This window comes from Schistocerca americana, chromosome X (assembly GCF_021461395.2).
Source record: "Schistocerca americana isolate TAMUIC-IGC-003095 chromosome X, iqSchAmer2.1, whole genome shotgun sequence".
Lineage (NCBI taxonomy): Eukaryota > Metazoa > Arthropoda > Insecta > Orthoptera > Acrididae > Schistocerca > Schistocerca americana.
Genome location: NC_060130.1, coordinates 648,480,863 through 648,504,621, shown reverse-complemented (window position 1 = coordinate 648,504,621; position 23,759 = coordinate 648,480,863). Strand labels below are relative to the sequence as shown.

The 23,759-nt window shown below is 44.9% G+C and overlaps 2 protein-coding genes and 1 non-coding gene across 3 annotated transcripts in view; 2 read left to right on the top strand and 1 right to left on the bottom strand.

Annotated features, from left to right (window-relative positions):
• The window catches only part of LOC124555515 (FMRFamide receptor), a 721,972-nt gene that overhangs the window by 367,522 nt on the left and 330,691 nt on the right, over positions 1 to 23,759 (top strand). The gene's annotated exons all lie outside the window — the stretch shown is intronic.
• The window catches only part of LOC124556226 (leucine-rich repeat extensin-like protein 3), a 32,230-nt gene that overhangs the window by 7,997 nt on the left and 474 nt on the right, over positions 1 to 23,759 (bottom strand). The gene's annotated exons all lie outside the window — the stretch shown is intronic.
• On the top strand, positions 6,750 to 6,863 carry Trnac-gca. The gene is made up of 2 exons: positions 6,750 to 6,787; positions 6,819 to 6,863. It is a non-coding gene; the product is annotated as a tRNA-Cys (tRNA).

The window sequence follows — 23,759 nt, the reverse complement described above, 5'->3', positions numbered from 1 at the left end:
ATTAGAGGTGCCTTGTTTGGACAAGCCTTTGAACTAAATGAGAATGAACCGGCACTTGTATTGTTTCCTACAGTATTAACAGTAGTACATTGAACGGTTTCAATGCAAAAATGCGGACTGAGTTCCGTAGTAGTGGAAATGATGTGCTACGTAATTTGGGAGTGAGGCTAAAAATAAAGCAAAAAAAAAGGAGGAGAGTAGCAAATGAGAAAAAAATACACTGTTTCTAGGAGTAAGAGGCGATGATGTTTATCAGATATACGGAAAGGTTTTCTAGTTTGATCTGTTTTAAGATAAGGTGTCGTTCACATTACTTTTTGTGTGATGTTAGGCCTGTAATGTCACGAGTTGTTCGGTTGGAAAGGTATATCGATAGGGAGAATGCGGACGGATAGCCTTACTTTCAAGGGGTTAGTCTGCTTGGGTTACGTCGAAAGTTTTAAGTTGGGTGGGATTTGTAGACGGTAGGTTAGTAGGCTGATTACTTGGAAGTGCCTAGCTCTAGCTAACATATATCCTCTTTTTCTTCAGATTAGTGAATAAAGATTTGGGCAACTAAACGAGAATAACCAGGATATGTTTCGAATTTTTCTTCTCAAGCAAAAACACTGCCATTTTATGGTGTCTGTCCACTGATGTAAACGTGGATGGTCGATTTACGCGGCTCCGACGGAGATAATAGAGTTGCTGTGCTAACTATCGCACTGCCTCAACTCTTCTCTTACGAGTTAATTCCGGAAGGCAATGGCCGTCGCTTCAACTCCACAACTTCGATTGCTAGTTGTCTCTGGTCCTAAACAAACACTCACCACCGGATAGGATTACGGCCCGGAAAATCATGTCTCTGCCATCATCTCATCGCGGAGGTAGTGCCCAAGGACTATAAAACACCACAATCCGCCAAAATATCTATGTGTGTTTGCAAATGACAAGGCAGTACTAAGCGAGAGAAAAATTAAGTACTACGGCTCGTAAATAATTTGCTTAAGAACTCCATTCCATCTAAGCTGCAAGAAGGTAACTATCCCACCATTCTTCGTCAGCCTGTGTCAGCTCCTCGCTCTGCTACCGCTCACAGGCTTTTTCCCCCAGATGCCACTCACATCCACCTTACTGCAACGTCACATCGTTCAGATGTCTCCATTGTTCCGATACTTATTCTCGTCTGACGCTTAAACATTCTGAACCCACTACAAACTTAGCATATTCCATATCTACACATCATCAGGTCTAGTATCCAGTGTACTCTGGTATCACACAAGGATACGTGATAACTACAGATGCAGATAATAGTGGAGTTGAAGAAAAATGAGTTACCATTACACAACTCATACTATATTTTGAAGAGAACGAGAATTTAATTATAGAGAGAGATAGAATGTAGCCGTCGGTGAAGGTAAGGAACAGAAAATACGGCGGAGCTCGGTACTTACAAGAAAAATGAAAGAAGATCTGTATGAATGGAACTCTGTGCTGTGCACTTGTCATTAGTAGTAAATTAACTTTTCGAGACGTAAATATACATGTAAGGCGCAAAGGGCTCAGAGACGATAGCAGAATGACAGTTATTGTATAAAAAACATTCTGTAATCAAGTTAAGCATTGCAAGAACAATATAACGTTTATAGTTACCATAACCTGGTACTAATGAATTATCAGTTAAAATTCAAGAAGTTAAAGAGAAAGCAAATCAGACACTGCAGCTAGGAAGAAGGAATTACATAGTGGACTGTCTTGGAATACCATACACTAGGAATAATGTCACTTCAAAGACTTATTGGTATGATAAACAGACGGAGTTGCCTTAAAAGAAAAGTATGTAAAGCAGCAGAAAAATCAGAGACCCTTCAAAAGGCAGAGAAGTGGTAGTCATAAAACATGAGACAGTGCCGTTAATAAAGAATCTACGAAAACTTAAAAGTATTTAATGTGAACAATGGTATAGGTCACTCAGACACGAAATGTGAGACTCGTCAGGCACAGGTGGAAATGCAGCATGATACGGTTCGCTGATGACGTAGCAGTCACAAAAAGCGAATAGCAATACATTCAAGTACTTAACGAAGTGGAGCCAGTTCTAGCTGGCGGCTATAGCATGCACATGAGCAAAAAGAAAAGAAATGAGGTAATAATGAGCCGGCACACATGCCGGGCAGTTAATGTTTTATTATAAAGTCTTATAGAGCTAGGTTAATTTTTCTGCTTCAGACGAAGAGAAGTTAAACAAGAAAGTTGCCAGTGGAGCGTAGTAGAAAGGACCGCAAAAGACAAAACGGGTTTCTATAAAAAGCTACAGCTGCGAACATCCACAGGTATAGGCGTCGTTACCAGACAAAAATACATGAAAACTTTGGTTTGACCACAGCTCGAAAAAGAATTGAATACATCTTGCAACGAGTCATCGAGAAAATGAAGACTGATAAAAATATAATATACTGAAAAGATATTCGTTCGTCAAATATTCCGTCATGCGTCGTTGCTGTAAAATGTAGTTGAAGAGATGAAGAAAGAAGAGACTGCAATAGGGAAGCCAAGGTATGACTCTGTAAGACCGATCGTCGGAGATTTCGAACGCGGCGCTACGCAGCAATGGATATCTACATCAAATAAATAGTGCAAGTTAATGGCGAAAACAGTAAGTTCAGCGGGAAGATACTAGATCACAACTGTATTTTCTTTTGCAGTGGAGAATGCCGCATCCTGCTAGCCGCTCTCTGTTGGCGTCTCTCATGAGGTTCTGGTCGCCGCCTGACGCTCTTTGAACTATTAGGCGGCCGTCCTCTGTGCAGTTAAGTCACAGGTCACACTCCAGCAGTCAGCAAGTGGAAACATCCGGTGCTGTTGTTGTCTGACAAGCTTTAGCCTCGAGGTCTGCCACGTAATCCATGATGCTCCGGGATGAGGATGGTCAAATCGGTGCCACTGCAGAAGCCGCTAGAAAGCTGGCCATTGAATCTGCCGAGGACATAAGGCGTGTAGCTTTGCAAACTTTTAGGAAATCCTGGTCGCAAGAGAGTAATGTCTTGCAAATGGAAGACACTGGTAACCGGATTCATTCCGTCTCTCTAGACTTCCGAAAGAGGTTCGACACTGTAGACCATCGCCAGCCAATAAGCAAAATACGACCACACTCAATCTCTTCATAGATATGCGACTGACTCGATAAATTTTTGACTCATGGAATCCAGCACGTCATAACTCGACTTCAAATGTTTCACGAACATTAAATGCACAACGGTTGTGCCGCAACTGAGCATGGTGACAAACGTGTTTTCAATGCGTCGGAGGAAGGGGGCGGGGCGTCATGGATCTTATGCCACACTCACAGAGGACATTTTACTGAAAGCTTATATATTCTTACGTGTAAAAACTTCCAAATTTCGCGAATAATATTCAGAACATAAAGTAGCTTGATTACCGAGTGTCTCGAAAATGGCAGGGTATTCCAGAAGTTACAGTCTAACACAGGATTTTATTATTTTTTATTTACACAATTACCTATAAAGATGACCTGTTCTGACCGTCTTAAAAGACCATCCAAACTTCTAAAATAAAAATTAAGGCTTCTATGTCCAATATGTTTAGAGAATATTATATAATGCTGCAAGTAAAATTTTTGATAACTCATCCAGTGATATACACTAGGGTAACAAAAGTCACGGGGTAGCGGCATGCACTTATACAGATGGCGGTAGTACGGTGCAGACAAGATATAAGACGCAAAAAATGACTCTAAGCACTGTAGGACTTAACATCTGAGGTCTTCAGTCCCCTAGACGTAGAACTACGTTAACCTAACTAACCTAAGGACGTCACACACATTTAAACCTGAGGCAGGTTTCGAACCTGCGACTGTAGCAGCAGCGTGGTTCCGGACTGAAGCGCCTAGAACCGCTCGACCACAGCGGCCGGCCGGGTATAAAGCGACAGTGCATCGGAGGATTTGGCATTTGCACTCAGGTGATTCATACGAAGGGCTTCCGACGTAACTTTGGCTGTACGATGGCAGTTATCAACTTTGAAAGCGGAATGGTAATTGGAGTTACACGTATGGGACACTCCATTTCGTAATTCGTGAGGGAACTCAATATTCCTAGATCAAAAGTGTCAAGAGCGTGCCCGGAATACCAAATTTCAGGTATTACCATCATGGACGACATAGTGATCAATAACCTTCTCTTCGACCGATGGTAAAATTGTTAGTGCTAACAGACAAGAAACACTCCGTGATATGACCAGAGAAATCAATGTGGGATGTACGACGAACGTATCCGTTAGGTCGGTGCGGCGGAATGTGGCGTTAATGGGCTGGGGCAGCAGACGACCGACGCGAGTGCCTTTGCTAACAGCACGACGACGCCTGCAACGCCTCTCCTGGGCTCGTGACGATAGCAGTTTTACCCTGGACGACTATAAAATGTTGCCTGGTCAGATGAGTCCCGATTTTAATTGTAAAGAGTTGATGGTAGGGTTCGAGTGTGGCGCAGACAACACGAAGTCATAGGACTCAAGTTGTAAACAAGTTACTGCGCAAGCTGGTGGTGGCTCCATAATGGTATGGGCTGAATTCACATTGAGTGGACTTGATCCACTGGTCCAACTGAACAGGTCATTGACTAGAAATGGTTGTGTTCGGCTATTTGGTAACTATTGACAGCTATTCATGGACTTAAGGTTCCCAAATAACGATTGGATTTTTATGGATGTCAATGCACCATGACACCAGGACACAATTGTTCGTGATTTGTTTGAAGAACATTCTGGACCATTCGAGCGAATAATTTGGCCACCCATATCGCCCGACATTGATCCCCTTTAACATTTATGGGACATAATCGAAAGGTCAGTCCGTGTACAATATCCTCCACCGGCAACACTTTTGTAATTATGGATGGCTATGGAGGCAACGTAGCTCAGTATTTCTGCAGGGCACTTCCAACGACTTGTTGAGTCCATGCCACTTCGAGCTGCTGCACTACGCCGGGAAAAGAAGTTCCGACAAGATATTAGGTGGTATCCCATGACTTTTGTGAACTCAGCGTAAAAGGTCTGAGAGATGATGAAGTCCCATACTCTGTGACGGAGCGTAGGGGAACGATGCGGGAGACCCGCACCGCCGTACTAGGCAAGGTCCTAGTGGAGGTGGTTTGCCATTGCCTTCCTCCGACCGTAATGGGATGAATGATGATGATGAAGACGACACAACAACACCCAGTCATGTCGAGGCAGGAAAAATCCCTGACCTCGCCGGGAATCGAACCCGGGACCCCGTGCTCGAGAAGCGAGAACGCTACCGCGAGATCACGAGCAGTGGACGTCTGAGAGATGGCAGATTAAAATTTGAACACAAACTGAAGAATTTTGTCCTTGACAACTCCTCCTATTTCTTAGAAACATTTACATTATGGCCATGGATAAAAGGTGGTGGGCAGGAATTTTCAACTCTCATCTGTATACTTTAAATGTAGGATACTTACTCGTATAAATGTAGCAATATTTACGAATTAATTTGCGATGTGAATGTAAAATGACTCGTTTCGCATCATTACGATTGTTGGTCTAAAGTGACCCATGGAACATGAAGCTAACTAACTAACATAATAGCTGCAATATAAAATGAAAGTTGCAACACACGAAAGTACCAACAACATAAAATACACTAGTATGTAATGTAAAGGAGCTACAAATTTGAGCGAATATTTCTAAAAGTAAGTGTTAACATTTCGTTTCAAATTCAAGAAATAAGAATTATAAAAAAACATGTTTACCAGTTCCGGTATGTACACTGTGCAGGGCTGAGCCGGCCGGGGTGGCCGAGCGGTTCTAGGCGCTACAGTCTGGAACCGCGTGACCGCTACGGTCGCAGGTTCGAATCCTGCCTCGGGCATGGATGTGTGTGATGTCCTTAGGATAGTTAGGTTTAACAAGTTCTAAGTTCTATGGGACTGATGGCCTCAGAAGTTAAGTCCCATAGTGCTCAGAGCCATTTGAACCATTTCGTAGGGCTGACGGGAAGAGATTTTCTGACGTGTTAGAAAGAACAAATATACGTCAGTAACAAGTTGACACTGGAGTTTTACTTGAAATCTGAAAAACATGACATTAGAAAAATCGTACAATGTCTACAAATTTTGGACACATCCAACACGAGACGTTATGTGGACACATTAAAGGTTCTAGATCTACATAGCAAACAAAGGAACAGGCGAAACTACTGATGGGACGAAATAAATTCGTCGAGTACGCGTATAAACGAGCAGTCGAAGAAGAAGCGCCAATATTTCATGAACTTTTGTAATATTGACACTGTGAGAAGAAATAAGAATCATTCAAATCATAGCAAAGTAATGAAATTTTAAACAGAATGTGCGTGCTCCTCATTTTAACGAATCCGTTTAACACACGTAATGTATCCAGAATGAGATTTTCAGGCTGCAGCGGAGTGTGCGCTGATATGAAACTTCCTGTCAGATTAAAACTGTATGCCGGACCGAGACTCGAACTCGGGACCTTTGCCTTTCGCGAGCAAATGCTCTACCAACTGAGCTACCCAAGCACGACTCACGCCCCCTGTCCACAGCTTTACTTCTACCAGTACCTAGTCTCCTACCTTCCAAACTTTAAAGAAGCTCTCCTTTCTTTCAGGAGTGCTAGCTCTGCAAGATTCGCAGGAGAGCTTCTGTAAAGTTTGGAAGGTAGGAGACGAGGTACTGGCGGAAGTAAAGCTGTGAGGACGGGGTGTGAGTCGTGCTTGGGTAGCTCAGTTGGTAGAGCACGCCGGCCGCAGTGGTCTAGCGGTTCTAGGCGCGCAGTCCGGAACCGCGCGACTGCTACGGTCGCAGGTTCGAATCCTGCCTCGGGCATGGATGTGTGTGATGTCCTTAGGATAGTTAGGTTTAAGTAGTTCTAAGTTCTAGGGGACTGATGACCACAGATGTTAAGTCCCATAGTGCTCAGAGCCATTTGAACCATTTTTGGTAGAGCACTTGCCCGCGAAGGGCAAAGATCGGGTGTTCGAGTCTCGGTCCGGCACACAGTTTTAATCGGCTAGGAAGTTTCACACTTAGTGTATAATTATCGCTTTTGTAACCACCACTAGATGGCCATAGTGGAAGGAAGTTTATTTTTAGATTCTACTAGGCCTATATATAATATTTCAGGATACTCTTATGTTAGTCACAACACGTGGTCCACCTGTGTAGCAACTGAGTATGAGAAATTCACTATTTCATTATTTTATAATGCTAAATATGTTTCACATGTGACATAACAAATTAAATAGAAGTTTCAAATTTTACTTTTAGTCCTGAAAATGGCTGTCTGAGACAGTGGAAACCGACAATCTGTAAATATAATTGTGTTGCTTCGGAATAAAAAAAGGAAAAGACATTTCAACTCATTTAATAATCACGTTCGTCTGCAGATGATATATAAAAATAATGTCATGCTTCGTAGAATAACACAGTATACTTTTCAGTTTCTTCATGGTTCCATCCAAGGGCATGGGACTGGGCTTGAGGCACATACACAGGCTGATTATACCTGCTGCCAACAACAAATCCGACACAGTGCATGAGTCCACAGGTGGATCCGGCATAGCACATGAGGTTGAGTAAAACTAGACAGAAATGGGAAAACTGTCCAATGAGGATATAAGGAGGAAAACAAAAGGACCGACTTTCAAAACGGAAGTGGAAACGACTTAAAGAAACTGCCCCCCGCCGCCCCGCCGCCCGCTCCCCTTACAAGCTCGCATTTTCATAGTAATTCGATATTAAATCTTTTAATATCGTTTAAGTAGTGAGTGTATGCATCTATTATATTTCTATTTCGTAACACATGAACAGATACCATTGGTGATCTAGCAGCTCTCGAAGAATGAAATTACAATGAAATGCAGGTCATTAGCTTCTTACAGGCGTTGATAAATATCAAACAGGAGTGATATGAAGATGGTATCTCATCTTTCGGACATGTCCGAAAGAACAGATACCATCTTCATTTAGATAAGGCTTACCGCCGAATGATCTTCTTCAGTGCGGGTGCACTCACATTGCTCAAACTCTTACGGGAATCGGTACATGGACTGTCGCGCGTAATGGGTGTGGTGGGCAGGGGCACTAAAAATGTACTGTGTGGACAGTAGGTTGGAAGTGTAGGTCTCACGGGAAGCGTGCCAGAGATAAGACCCTGCAGTTGCACTATCATCTGCGTCCTCGGTGGCTCAGTTGGACTGAGTGTCTGCCATGTAAGCAGGAGATCCCGGGTTCGGGTTCTGGTCGGGGCATCGGGGCACCATATTTTCAACTGTCCCCGTTGATATTTATCAACGCCTGTAAGCATCTAATGGTCTGCATTTGATTGTAATTTCATTAAAATTACATCGACACTCTAAAAATTTAAATATTTGGAAAGTAATTTAACAGGTTCAAATTTGGACTTGCGAAAAAGGGGGAGAGTGCACTACGGTCAGAAAATATCATACTAGCAACTCTCGAAAACTATCAGAAAACAGTTAGGGCTAAATTCACTCTTTTCCCTTAAGACTGTTTGTGGAGCTCGGTTTTTGTGGATAAAAATTTCCAGGCCCTCCAGTATGTTTAAGGCATGTTCCTTTGGGGCTCTATGCAGTACGTCCTTCCTTTCACTTATCTTACCTAACTTACGCTTTTCCGTTAAGTGCGTCTCAGTGCTCTACCGCTCTCGTTTGGTGTAAGGAATGGCAGTTTGTTTAAATGGGGGTATGTGATAGCTAACGTCTGTACAGATCTTATAAAGATGATAACAGTGCAAGGTAAATCATTTCTGTGTACTGACAACGCCGGACTGATTCAGACTCGAATATCCTTCAGAAATCTTGGAAGACAGAAAATATTGGTCCAACTGTATCTCTCACGGATCAGAGCAAACTGATTATAACGATAGGTTGAATTTATCACGACGAAATTGTTTCAAATAAACAGAATTCAGTGGAGGACAACTTGGTGCATTATCCACGTGAGAGTTTATCTGAACAGCTTCAACAGAAGCTGCATATTTTTCATGTCGAAAGTGTAGACTGTAGGAGCAGGACCGGACGTCGTACGATACCAAACAAATATGTAGTCTTTTGAAATAATGTGTGCCTAATACAACAGTGGATGAAATTAAAAATAAAAGAAAACTTTATGTTCAAAATACTGCCCAAAAGGTCACTACTTGTGAAGCTTCAAAGAGGAGAGATATGGGAAATGAAGACGTTTACGAATCAAAAATGTTTTGACTAGTTTCGTTCCCAGAGCGTGCGCCTGTTATGTATGAGTAGCGTTTGTGAAGCCCAGCACGGATCGGCAAAAAAAAAAAAAAGTGAAAAATCCTCACAACTGCCACAATGATACCACAAACAATCGCAAGACGCTCCATTCTCATGGAATTAGTGAAGAAGTTATGAGAACGGCTCTAACAGAGCTTCTTTCTCCCATTTCCCTACCTTTTGTTTTAGCCTCCACATCATGGACATCATTGCCAATCTACTGTCATCTACCACCTTCATCTCGCCTCTTATATCATCATCTCCTGATCACATACAGTCAAACCCTTCACCATAAAAATGAAGCTACAAATCCAGAATATCATCGTCTTACAGATTTGAAGACCACACCAACACCTCATCATGTTTGAGACAATCGTTCTTGTTCTTGCGTATGTCCACTGACGGAAATGAATAAATGTTCCACCATGAACCACCAGTCCAGTATAAAACCATCCTTTATGCAGGTGTTCACCACGTAGCGGGTATTAAATGATAAAACTTTCATTCCATGCCCAACATCAACATCGCTATGAGGTTCAAATGGCTCGGAGCACTATGGGACTTAACTGCTGTGGTCATCAGTCCCCTAGAACTTAGAACTACTTAAACCTAACTAACCTAAGGACCTCACACACATCCATGCCCGAGGCAGGGTTCGAACCTACGACCGTAGCAGTCGCCCGGTTCCGGACTGCGCGCCTAGAACCGCTAGACTATTCTATTCACAATACATCTCGTGACATCTCATTAAGATTACCGGGAGGAGGCTAGTATGAAAGTATACGTCTCTCCATCTTATTCCCTCTGTGAAAAATTAGCTAACTGGATAGGTCAGTCAAGGCTCCATTCAATCTCCAAGACACTTGTGATGTGAACCGCAGTATAAGTTCGTGCGTTACCATTTTGGACTAGGCCATTTGGAACGCTGGTCATGAGGGGAATGACAAGTGTTTATCATTCCTCCTAAATACTGGTTAGTACTCAGCCTCACTTCTGAAATAATACCAAATCAATCCCGTTGTCATATCTAATAACTCCCCACTCTGTCGTTTCTTGATTTGGAGAAATATCGGACTTGAGATTTGTTGTTTTCTGCGACCATTCCTCAAGTCGTCTATGCACAAGTTGGGCTCCATTTAACCGCGCCAAACATAAGCGAGACTCGACGCTGAACATCATAGATTGCCACTCGGTGCCCATTCGACTCTGGTAGTACACAATGGAAGTCACTGTTCCCTGTGGTATTACGTCAGTTGTAAACCGCGCATGGAAGCTGGAGATGCCTACCCAGTTTTCAGTAATGCGTTTCCTATGGTTCGTGATGACACTCTGCCTGTGATCTTAGCCAGAATTTCAGCTGTTGTGACCTACATGGCCCGTCAAACAGTTCTTCTTGTGGTCTAGTTCTTCTGGAAGGGTAAGCGACTGCTCGTCTTGCCACACTGTAGTGCTGAGTTGACTATAGACCACTCCATGTGCAGTCACCACACTACAGCCAATTAACTTCCAGATCTTTCGATACGATGCTCCCATGCCCCTCAGGCTAATTAATATACATCTCTCAAAGTGTAGAACCTGGCGATGATCTGCACGTGAACGTCCACTGGGCTTGCGGTACTGCAATCTGTATCACATCTCATCCCCATCTTGTATTCACCCCACAAGCTCACCGGACAAAATATTAGTCACCACAATGCGCATACACAGATGAATCATTAAGAATTTACAGAGTGCAAAGCGTTCTAGTCTCGTGCTCAACCGAGTGCACACTGTCTCTACGTAGCGCAAGACAGTAGCGATCAGTGAGACATTTATGTTTCAAGCGCACATTTTACTTAAACAAGGCTAAATGCAAGGGCGTGACAGAGCGACGAAATGGAGCAATAGTGTTCGGCCGTGCCCATGACTATACGTGTGTGAAGTTGGTGTTTGGCGGCGGACTGTTCTGCATGTCTACAAGCAGTGTTGTAACACATGTAGCCACGAAGACGACTTCAGAATTGTGGTCGAGAAAAGATACTGACTGAGAGGGATCAGAGAGGCGTTGAACGGCTTGTGGATCAAAATCACCTCCAAAGCCACCAGAAATTGCTGCAGGCACTGCATGAAGGTTCATCCCAATCTGTTAGTAAGAGTTCATTCAGACGGGAACTGCACACAATGAACATTTGTCGTCGGTCACCTTGCAAGAGGCTACCGCTCACACAGTGCGCGAAGATAGCAGTAGTCAAGTTCATCGTTCTGTAAGAATACATGACTTTTTTCCGAAAACCCCACTCCAACCTACTAATCTCAATTGGCCTGCAAAATCACCCGACACAGAAAATCTGTGAGACACGCTGGATCTACCGGTAAAACGCCGACATGAGCATCCCTGCAAATTGGTGGAATAGTGCGATCAAATCCTCGGCTAGTGACTTAACCTGGATGCAACGTGCCTGTACATTATGGACTCGCATCCTAAACGAATCCAGGCAGTTATCAAGTCCAGGGGTAGAATTACATGGCATTAGATGATGCTTGTAATAATTCCTCTAATCCATTCAGCTTATGTAGGAATGTTTTTCCTGCAAGTTAAGTACTTTAAGTAGGTTTGCGTTTGAATAAAATATTGGTGAAAATGTGCCACAGACATGGATGTAATGAAATATCTAGTTGCTAGCGTTCGGTCATCATGTAACAATTTAAATTTTCGTCTGTGTAGTTTTAACTGTTATGTTCAAAAGTTTAAGTGTGGTAACATGTCCGATGCCAGCCCATCCCCCGGCTGAGGTAATGTAAATAACGGATTAATAAATAATGACTTACTAACTGCAAACCCACTTCATGATCAGTTTGTCTTGTTTAAACCCATGTCGGTCTACTATCTGTCAGGTGATAAAATCAACATTAAACTTACGATTACAGCGTTCCCAGCAACCGTGAAGCCGGAAAGATCACGGGAACAACCGCTAAGGCAGAATAATAGGAGCTGTGTACACGGTATTATTTATTCTTTCATGAGCACTTAACCTCATTACAGAAAACATTTGACAGTAGAACACTAAACGATCAGTTCGCAGAAGTGTAATCTCTTTTATGACTGCAGTACCTTATTCGGAGTTTCCCCTCTGTGGTAATTTAATGGAGTCTGTACCTGTAGAACTTCTTCCATAAAAGCTCTCGGGTTTCTGGCATAGAATTTATGATGCTGGAGATCTAGCTACAGTTATCAGGAAAATGGGAGAAATGGTGATATTGTGCAGCATGCGGCAGACAGCTACAGTATTGCAAACAGCACACTGTGTACTGCGTTAATGTGTAACACTCCACACGCGCATTTCGCTTCAGTGACTTACTGTATCCATGTATCATAATCCATGACTTTCGGAACTGGCAATGGAACGGAGAAAAGTAACTTGTTAAAACTGCACAGACGCTTTACATTGCAATGTACAGTTCGGTACAAACGGATATGTAACCTTTGAAAATACTGAGCTGAATGAATGTGAGTTTTGTTCCTCCGTTACGATAGTCCATGTCTTGATATTTCAAACTAATAAAATATAAAGAGATTGCAGTTCTAGAAGAATCAAATGCTGTTATAGAGACATTGACTGTTTTAGGGTCTGCTGACGGCTCTAAAGAGAGAACCTGTTATATGTTTAAACAAATTAAAATGCGAGCAAGAATGTGGTTTCAGCAGACTTTTTAGATATTACATGTACTTCTAGTACCACCTATATTGTAGGGAAACAATATTTTCGACTAATGTAGCGCCGATGTCAGCGGATTTAGAGAAGGAGCCCAAAATAGTAATAAATGAGGATGGACTACACCCCTCCAAATGCGACTCCAGTGTCTTAATCATTATCTCATCTCGCTCGAGGCCACCCGCTTAGTGGAAAAGAGAGATAACACCATATAGCCGTATAAACATTAAGCACTAAAACACTGCGTTAGGTATTGGTTAAAAATAGTCTTGGTTGCAATTTTATTTTATTTTTTTTATTTTTCAACTACGCGTTTCGCCTTATTTAGGCATCTTCAGGTTGATCTACATAGAAAACAGAGAACAAATACATCTATTTACGAATAGCGATCGCGTTGTGCAAACTTGGATAACCTTAAAAGCATGTATAAACAGATCAAATACTGAAAGAGCAAATACCTTAATTTGGTATTTCTTAGAACGATCCTTTAGACAGTGTAGCCAAAGGGCATCGTCGAATACATCAAGCAACATCGCCTTCGTTAAACTCAGCGAAAACTAAAAATATAAAATAGTAAAAACAGATCACCAGTGATCGGACACTCAGAAATGTAATCATATTGCAGAGGCCTTATTGTACGGCCTTACCTTTTCTTGATGGATGCGAGTGACTCCAAGACCTGCATAACTCGTTCCCGTTCACAGGAGCGAGTAACAGAATGAGATGGGGCTCAGGTAGTAAGCATAATGCACCACAGCGTCGTGTGCTAGTACTGACGCCCAATACAGAATCACCTCAATAGGTGGCGCTGCCACGCAGCTGCTGGCAAGAATGAGAGAACGTAAACTGGATATACATACCCACTAAAACTTTATAAATGTAATGCACATAAAACATTAATAAGATGAAATTACTAGGAGCAACACCTGCGTTAGGTTATTACGATGTGTGAAGGACTCTGTGGCTGCTTATGATAACTGCATCTTGGCTGGATCACTTCGGGGACAGTTTCTCTCAGAAATCGCGTTTAGATATCAAATATGATATAGCTACCTCTGTAGAAGCCGCACGCTCGCGCACGCCTGCGTGAGTGCGTGCGTGGGTGCCTGTGAGAGAGTGAGTGAGTGTGTGTCTGTGTGTGTGTGTGTGTGCGTCTGTGTGAGTGTGTGTGTGTGTGTGTGTGTGTGTGTGTGCGCGCGCGTGACTTCTGAATCACCCTTTAACCAAACTGTATTTATTTTAAAGGGCAAAAGCTAGAAAGAAGAGTTTTAATTCTTTCTCAGTTTCATATTGTAAGCTTATTATAAGTCAGACTGAATGAATTTGTAGTAGTCAGAAGGCAGCAGTCGGCCGAGACACAAGCAGCAACAATGAAGTAACCGATTTTGTGACTTTTATGAGTTCCTAGCCAGGAACGAATTTTATCATATCATTTGTGTGCTTTAATAGTTTAGTTTCTTGAGTTTCTGCGTGTTAATTAAATATCTAATAGCCACAGTTCTCGCGTTTTCGTTTACGTCGGAAAGTAAACCGATTTTGTGACATATTACAAGTTCCTAATCAGGGGCGAATTATTTAGTTTCACCTAAGTCCTTCGGTAGTTAAGTTTTTAAATCCCTGCGTATTAATGTAATTTATTAGACACAGTTCCTGCGTTTTCGTCGGGGTCTACACTGGAGTTGCGCATCATGTGTCGATAGTCGTTTTATCTGCACAGTTAAGTTTTCCACGGTCTTTAGTATGGACAGGGACTGCGATTGTAGTGTGCGGATGCGAGCCGAGTTGGTGACCCTTCGCTCTCAGCTTCAGGCTGTGATGCCTTCCGTTTCACAGCTTGAGGCTGCAGTAGATGGGCACCACAGTTGTGGGCCGGCCGTGGGGATCCAACGGACGTCCAGCAAGTCCGAGTCCTCCGATCTGTCCTCACTGGTGGCCAGCTCAGTTACTGCTTGCACTGCGGTTGACCCCTCACCTGTAGTCGAGTGGAAGGTCGCCCCGGGGCGAAAGATATCCCAGGCGGCCGCACGTAAGGCGTTTGACAGACAGATTCCAGGTGCTGTCTGTAGCTGACACGGACGCTGAGCCAATTGCTGTGGCCTGTTCTGCTTCAGAGGAAACCTCTCAGCCTGCAAGATCCGGACAATAACAGAGGGTGGGATTATTGATAGTTGGGAGCTCCAACGCTAGGTGTGTTATGGGGACCCTTAGGGACATTGCTGCCAAGAAGGGAAAGAAAACCATTAAGCACTCCTTCTGAATACCGGGTGGAGTCATTCCAGACGTGGAACGTTTCCTCCCAGATGCCATAAAGAGCACAGGGTGCAGCCAGCTGCAGGTGGTTGCTCACGTCGGTACCAATGATGTGTGCCACATTGGACGAGAAGAGATTCCCTCTGTTTTCGAGCGGCCAACAGAAGTGGTAAAGGCTGCCAGTCTTGCTTCCAAGATGAAAGCAGAGCTGACCATTTGCAGCATAGTCGACAGGAATGATTGCGGACCTCTGGTACAAGGCCGAGATGAGGGTCTGAATCAGAGACTCAGACGGTTCTGCGACCGTGTAGGCTGCAGATTCCTCGACTTGCGCCAAAGGGTGGTTGTGTTTCGGGTTCCGCTGAATAGGTCAGGTATCCACCATACGCAGGAGGCGGCTACACGGGTAGCAGGGGCTGTGTGGCGTGGAAGTTTTCAGTCACAAAGGGTGCAGGTCGAATACAGGAAGAACATAGATACAGGAACCATTGGTAAAACAGTTGTAAATTGTCGTAGACGTGTTGGGAAAGTACCAGAGCTCCAAGCGCTAATAGAAAGCACTGACGCTCAAATCGTTATAGGCACTGGAAGCTGGCTAAAGCCGGAGATAAGTTCAGCCGAAAGTTTTGCGAAGAACCTAACGGTGTTCCGAAAGGTGGAGGCGTGTTTGTTGCTGTTAGAAGTAGTTTGTCTTGTCGCGAAACTGAAGTAGAAGTTCCTGTGAGTTTGCATGTTTGCCTGGGCAGAGGTCATCTTTTGCAACCAGAATAAAATAATAATTGGATCCTTTTACCGACCTCCCAATTCAGATGATAAAATTGCTGAAACGTTCAAAGAAAACTTGAATTTGATTTCAAACACGTACCCGACTCGTACGATTATAGTTTCTGGGGACTTTAATTTACCCTCAATATGTTGGCGAAAATACATGTTTAGTTCCGGAGGTACGCATAAAACATCATCCGAAATTGTGATAAACGCACTGTCTGAAAATTATTTCGAGCAGTTAGTTCAAGAGCCCACGCGAATAGTAAAGGGTTGCGAAAACACACTTAATCTCTTAGCAACAAACAATTCTGAGTTAATAACGAGCATCAAAACCGATATAAGGATTAGTGAACACAGGGTTTCGTAGCGAGGCTGAATATCGTAATCTCCAAATCCTCCATAAATAAACGAAAAATATACCTTTTCAAAAGAGCAGGTAAAAATTCACTTGACGTCTTCCTGAGAAAGAATCTACACTCCTTCCAAATAAATAATGTAAGTGTAGACCAGATGCGTTTTGAATTCAAAGAAACAGTATCGGCAGCGATTGAGAGATTTATACCAAATAAATTAATTGGTACACAAAATGGGTCAGAACACTGTTGCAAAATCAACGAAACAAACATGTCATCAAAGGTTCGAATCCTGCCTCGGGCATGGATATGTGTGATGTCCTTAGGTTAGATAGGTTTAATTAGTTCTAAGTTCTAGGCGACTGATGACCTCAGAAGTTAAGTCGCATAGTGCTCAGAGCCATTTGAACCAAACATGTCAAATTTAAACAGACGGAAAATCTCCAATATAACGCTAATGTGCTATACGTCACTCTTCCCTAACTACCGAACATTAAGTCCTGTTACCGGAAACGTCACATATAACACCAACATGCCGTGACACAAGCTAATGTTACCCTCTGAGAGAATTTGGGAAATTTTGACCGCGTGCTTGCCTAATGAATGAAGCTATTGGACTGTAATTTTGAATATAGTGAAATTAATAGAAAAATTAAACAGCCTTTAATTTTGGGGTTAATAAAAGTAGAAAATGTCATACACGAATGCCCAATTAGGGACATTACTTTGAAAATATGTGTTTAAGAGAATTAAATATTAGTTAGTGAAGTTACTTTCATCAATATTTCAAATGGTTCAAATGGCTCTGACAAGGGAATATACCCATCGCACCTCCCTCAGATTTAGTTATAAGTTGGCACAGTGGATAGGCCTTGAAAAACTGAACACAGATCAATCGAGAAAACAGGAAGAAGTTGTGTGGAACTATGAAAAAATAAGCAAAATATACAAACTGGGTAGTCCATGCCTCAGATAGGCAATATTAAGGGCGATGCGAGCCGAGGAGCGCCGTGGTCCCGTGGTTAGCGTGAGCAGCTGCGGAACGAAAGGTCTTTAGTTCGAATCTGCCCTCGGCTGAAAATTTTGCTTTCTTTATTTTCGCAAAGTTATGATCTGTCCGTTCGTTCATTGACGTCTCTGTTCACTGTAATAAGTTTAGTGTCTGTGTTTTGCGACAGCACCGCAAAACCGTGCGATTAGTTGACTAAAGGACGTGTCTCTCCCATGGGAACCGAAAACATTTGATCGCAAGGTCATAGGTCAACCGATTCCTCCACAGGAAAACACGTCTGATATATTCTATACGACACTGGTGACGGCATGTGCGTCACATGACAGGAATATGTTGTCGACCCACCTAACTAGTACACTTGGCGAATGGGTAAAAAGATTCTTCTACCTTGCCCGATTTAGGTTTTCTTGTGGATGTAATAATCACTCCAAAAAAAGTGATGAAAACATAAGGGTTTGTCACATAAACTGAAAATAAAAAGTTAAAATTTTCGGTCGAGGGAAGATGTGAACGAAAGACCTCTAGTTCCGCAGCTGTTCACGCTAACCACGGGACCACGGCTCTCCTCGTCTCACATTGCCCTTATTATTGCACATGGACGACCCAGTTTGTATATTTTGCTTATTTTTTCATAGTTCCACACAACTTCTTCCTGTTTTCTCGATCGATCTGTGTTCAGTTTTTCAAGGCCTATCCACTGTGCCAACTTATAACTAAATCTGAGGAGGGTGCGATGGGGAGGTTCCCTTGTGAGCACTATGGGACTTAACATCTATGGTCGTCAGTCCCCTAGAACTTAGAATTACTTAAACCTAACTAACCTAAGGACAGCACACAACACCCAGTCATCACGAGGCAGAGAAAATCCCTGACCCCGCCGGGAATCGAACCCGGGAACCCGGGTCATCAATATTTTCCTTTGAATAGTACACAGGATACAAACGGACACAGGGCACTCTGAGCTGGGAGTAGCAGCTCTCACCAATACTGAACGTACTAGGAATCATAGGAAGAAAAATTTGTACCAAACTTACACTAGTAAGAGCTACACTCAAGATTATTATTTGAAGCAGTACTGAAATGTTACTGCAAGAAGTGCAGTACTAAAATTGGCCATGAGGGGGTTCTGACTTAACTGAAATATAAATACCATAAATAAAATTAAATAATGTTTGGGTAGCTCAGATGGCAGTCTGCCGCCGGCACTGCTGCGAGGCGGTCTCGCGCCAGAGCGCTGAAGGGGGAGGCGCGCACGGTGTGTTTGTGTATACTTCGGCCGCTGTAAGTGCCATTTTTCCCTTCTAGACCACCATGGCGCACAACTATCGGAGGAAGACATTACGTTTCAACTTTTGTTCCGACTTCGCCCGACCCAAGGCCCTGGAGGTAGAACGATTTATTCGCGATGAAGTTAAAATACCACCAACGGATCCAATTGGTTTCCACTTGTCCATAGTTAGCAGTACCGTCTACGTCAAAATAATCAACGATACGGCGTGCGACAAGGTGCTTCAAGAGGCAAAACTTGGACTGCTCTTCTGTCATTCCGACGGCAACGTCGGACCCGTTACAATCGATCACGCAGGTCTCGGCACACTGACGATAAGGATCTTCGAGCTGCCGTTCGAACTACCTGCAGACGTCGTCATCGAGGCGCTCCATCCCTATGGCAACGTTCTCGAAGATGGTGCCGAACGATGGGTACAATTTCAAACCTATCCCGTTTTAAACGGTGTTAGACAGGTCCGCATCGAGTTGCAGAAACACATGCTTCCCTATCTACATATCGGAGGCTGCCGTGCCATTATAATGCACGACGGCCAACCTCGGACCTGTTCCGGTTGCGGGAAAGAAGGTCACCTACGGTCTGAATGCATTCAACGACGTGTCGCGTAGCTCCCGTTGTCGGAAGCGACCGTCACACCAACCATGACCGCCCTACCGGTCACTTACGCAGCGGCTCTTGCCACGTCTACAGTTTCGTCCAGTCCGTCACCCGGTCCTTCCGATCGGCACGTCTCACCGTCCCAGTCACCTATGGACGGTGCGGACGTCCAACCTGACAACCTTCCCGCCGAACAGGCTCCCACACCGGACGCTGAGGAGAACAGTACTTCTTCACAACACCTGTTTAACAATTTCATTGTACCCACCGACGCCTTCGAACCAGGTCGACGCTCCTCCTTGCCGTCGTCCGACACTGAGGAACACGTGCGCAAACAACGCTCGCCACGTAGGCGCAAACGCCGCCGCCGTTCACCCATGGGCTCTCAAAGCGTCGCCACCCGCGACGACGAAGACGACACCCAACCAGCCGACATTTCCACGCAGAGGTCGGCGGACAACTTTCACGATGAACAAGACGTTTCGCAGGACGGGACCACAATGAAGGTCGCCACGCACAATGTAACGATCGGTGCGCAGGTTGAGACGCTTGTCTCCCCGCCGACAACTCCAGATCTCTCTCACCACGACCCAGTTCCCATGGACATTGGACAGACCCACGGCGCAGGAGCACGGGCCGACGACATTGAGGAAGATACGCCCCCTCCTCCGGATGAGTTACCTCCGCCGGACAAGGCTGCTTGCTAACATCAAAAGCGAGGCACTGCAGCTGATGGGACGGGACTTCTTGTCGGTACCCTCCTCATACTTCCCTTGGTGATGGTAGATGCGCGTCCACCACCACTGAAACAAACGTACCGGTTCGCCACACTGAACATCAGCATGATCGGCACTGCACCCAAGCTGCAACTCCTATGTGACATGCTTCGGGCCTCTGACGTCGACGTCGCCCTTCTTCAGGAAGTACGCGTTGCCACACTACCACCAGTCTACGGCTACGACTCATACACGTCCACATGAGATAAATCAGGGCGTGGAGTGGCTTTCTACATACGCGAAGGAATCCCACTCAAGGACACGACAATCCTTCCCTGTGGAAGGGGCATGGCTGTTACCATCTTCGACACGCGCGTCATCAATATCTACGCTCCGTCTGGCTCCACGAACCGTCGGCAACGGCCCACTTTCTTCGGACATGACGTGGCGCCCCTGTTTTCTGGACGCTATGATCTCCTTATCATGGGAGGCGATTTCAACTGCGTCCTCCATCCACAGGACCAAATGCCTGGTTATTCGCCATGCCAGGCGCTGCTCACCTTAATCGAAGATTTTCATCTAGTGGACGTTTGGGAAAAAATTCGTGGCAATACCCCCGGTTTTACCCATTATACAGCACATTCTGCGAGCAGACTGGACCGGTTTTATGTCTCTGCCCACCTTGGCAATGAAGTCGCCCAAGCTAAACGATGGCCCCTTGCATTTTCGGACCACTGCGCCGTCATTTGCTCCCTGGCTCTGCCACCCCAGTCAGTGTGGCGCAGCAGAGGTTATTGGAAGCTTAATACCTCCCTCCTTAATGATCCACACTGTCGACAATATATTGCCACTACATTGGCGTCTTGCGGAAGACGCCTCCCGCAGTACACATCCACGTTCCATTGGTGGCTCAAATGTGCCAAACCTGCGATCAGAAAGATCTTCATGCAATGTGGCAAGGAAGCAGCAGCATGGCATCAGGGCACCACAAATTTTCACTACGCCGTCCTCCGTGAGCTCGATGCGCTCCCTCCACCACTGACACCCATAGGGAACGACAGCGTACTGAAGCTCGTCTCCTCTCTCTCCAACGTGCACGACTGGATGGTGTCGTGGTGCGTTCCCGACGACATGACCTCCTCCACGACGAAACCCCATCCACAATCCATGCCACATCCGACCACAGTCGTCGACGTCGACTTTTCGTCCCCAACACCACGACCTCCGATGTTGTTCACCACACAACACAGGCGGCAGTGGTGTCTGCCTTTGCTGAACATTATCGCCAATTTTATGATGATGAACCGATGGCAACGACAATTCCCGATGATCTCCGTCCTTCCCCTGATCGGATCCTCACCGTCGCGGAGTCAACGTCCATGATGTCTGCAGTCACCGCAGAAGAGGTGGTAGATGCGATCAACAAAGGGGCCAAGAACAAATCACCAGGACCAGATGGTCTCCCAGTGCAGTTTTACCGGGCGTTCACCACGTTAATGCTTCCTCGTTGGACGGAAATGATTCAGGAACTCTTTACTCCGTCCTTCCCAATTCCACCTGAATTCGTCACTGGCATTCTTCTACCTGTGCCTAAGCCAAAGGAAGGGTCTCATGTCTCTGTATATCGCCCCCTTACACTACTGAATGCAGACTATAAAATCTATGCACGCCTCTTAGCAGCGGGCATACTCACCGTCTTACCTACGGTCCTTTCACCGGAACAGACTGCACGTGGTTGTGGGACCACCTTACAAACAGCCCTAGGAGAATGCCGTGACCTCATCGCACTGGCGTCGGTTTGTCGCCTTCGTGCAGCACTGGTATCCGTCGATTTCACGAGTGCCTTTGATCGCGTTCGACACCCATTCCTCCTCATGGTGGCTACACGTATGGGGTTCCCATTACATTTTGTCGATGCCATTCGTCGGTTACTACTTCCCGCTGTCTCGATGGTCCAAGTCAATGGGAGGCTTGTAGGACCGATTCCTATACGCCGCTCTGTGTGTCAAGGATGCCCTATGTCTACTTTACTATATGCCATTGTACTTGAGCCCCTCATCACTGGTCTTACCTCTAGACTGCAGGATCTCACTTTGCGTGACTACACCTTTCACTGCAGGGCTTATGCGGACGACCTCCTCTTTCTCACCTGCTCCTCCACAGAACTCAATGACGCCATCCAATGGATCCACCAGTATGGACGTCTTTCTGGTAGCATTATTAATGTCCGTAAATCGACTATGATGCACATTGGGCGCGGCCTTCCGGCTGCGGTGCCGACCCCACTCCCAGTCAGTACCACCGGTACTTGGGTATCGAATTTCCGAGCTCCACACACCGCACAGTGGCCCTGGCTTACCGGCGGCTTTTGCAGTCGATTCGGCACCATGTCCACGGTCAAGTGCACTGTAACTTTAACCAACTCCAACGTGTGTCCTATGTCAACATGTATGTCGCCCCTAAACTGGTACCCGTCGCCCAGACCCCCCCCCCCCCCCCCCAAATGCCGTTACTCGTTGGCCGCCGCATCCAATCAGCCTTTGGATATTTCGTGTCAGCAGAGGAACTTTTAAAAGTCCGCTACAACACTCTAACACTGCCTCCTGCTAAAGGTGGCCTGGGACTCGTCAACGTGCGGGCACGATCTTCTGCACTCTTTGTCCACACTCTGTTGCGGCACTGGCAGGAGCCGGTCCCGTCCTTAACGCGCAGTCTCTTAGATATCCTCCGACCAGCTTCTCTCGATCCACCGATCAATGTGGCACCTATTTCTCCATTATTGTACCACGTCGCCAATTGTTTCATAGAATTCAGCTACGTTCGGGCCGATCTTCCAGTCACCCGTCCTCCCCGTACAAAAGATTATTATCGTTTGTTTATGCTGCCCAACCCTTGCGACCCCATGGTGCTACTGCATCCTGACATTAACTGGCAAACGGTTTGGGGGTGTGTGCATGCACCCTTTTTACCGTGGTCTGTGTCTCCATTCTGGTATGTTTTAGTCTATGGAAAATTCCCGACTAATAGTCGACTTTATCGCATAGGACTGGCCACCTCCCCACTCGGCCCTGACTGTCAGCTCGAGGACACCGACAAGCACCGTCTTACGTGCCCCCTGAAACAAAACGTATGGCTCCTCATCCAACGAATCGTGGGCTTTTACTTCCGTGCCCCGCCAACGACGTTAACCCCGGATTTCCTGTTGTTGCCCCAGACATTTCACTACCCTTTTGCTAAGCACCATACCCTAATCTGGTTTCGAGGACAGGCTTTAGAATACCTGTTTCAGAGTGGTCCGCATACAGTCCTTGACTTCTGGTACAAAGTTGTGACCGCGCATAGCACCCTCACCCGAAAACCATCTTACCGACAAACTTTTGCCGGTTATCTCCGCAGCGTCTTCCTTGACCCCCCTCAAAGTTGGGGTGTGCCATGCCTACCTGTCACATGATGCAACATCCGTATCCACGTTCTCATGCATCGGCCGAAAAAAAAGGAAGAAGACAGAATATGTTATATTTTGTTGTAATTTATGTTTTTTTAATATTTTTTTGTTTAACTAACAGTCATTTGTATGTGTTTAAATAGTAGCTTGAAGAACTCTTGCATAGTATATACATATATATATATATATATATATATACATATATATATACTTTTAGTTTGTTCAATAAAGATTATTAAAAAAAATAAAAAAAAGGAAGAAAACAGGATATGTTATATTTTGTTCTATTTCATGTTATTCTAATAATTTGTTTACCTAACACTCATTTGTATATGTTTAACTGGTA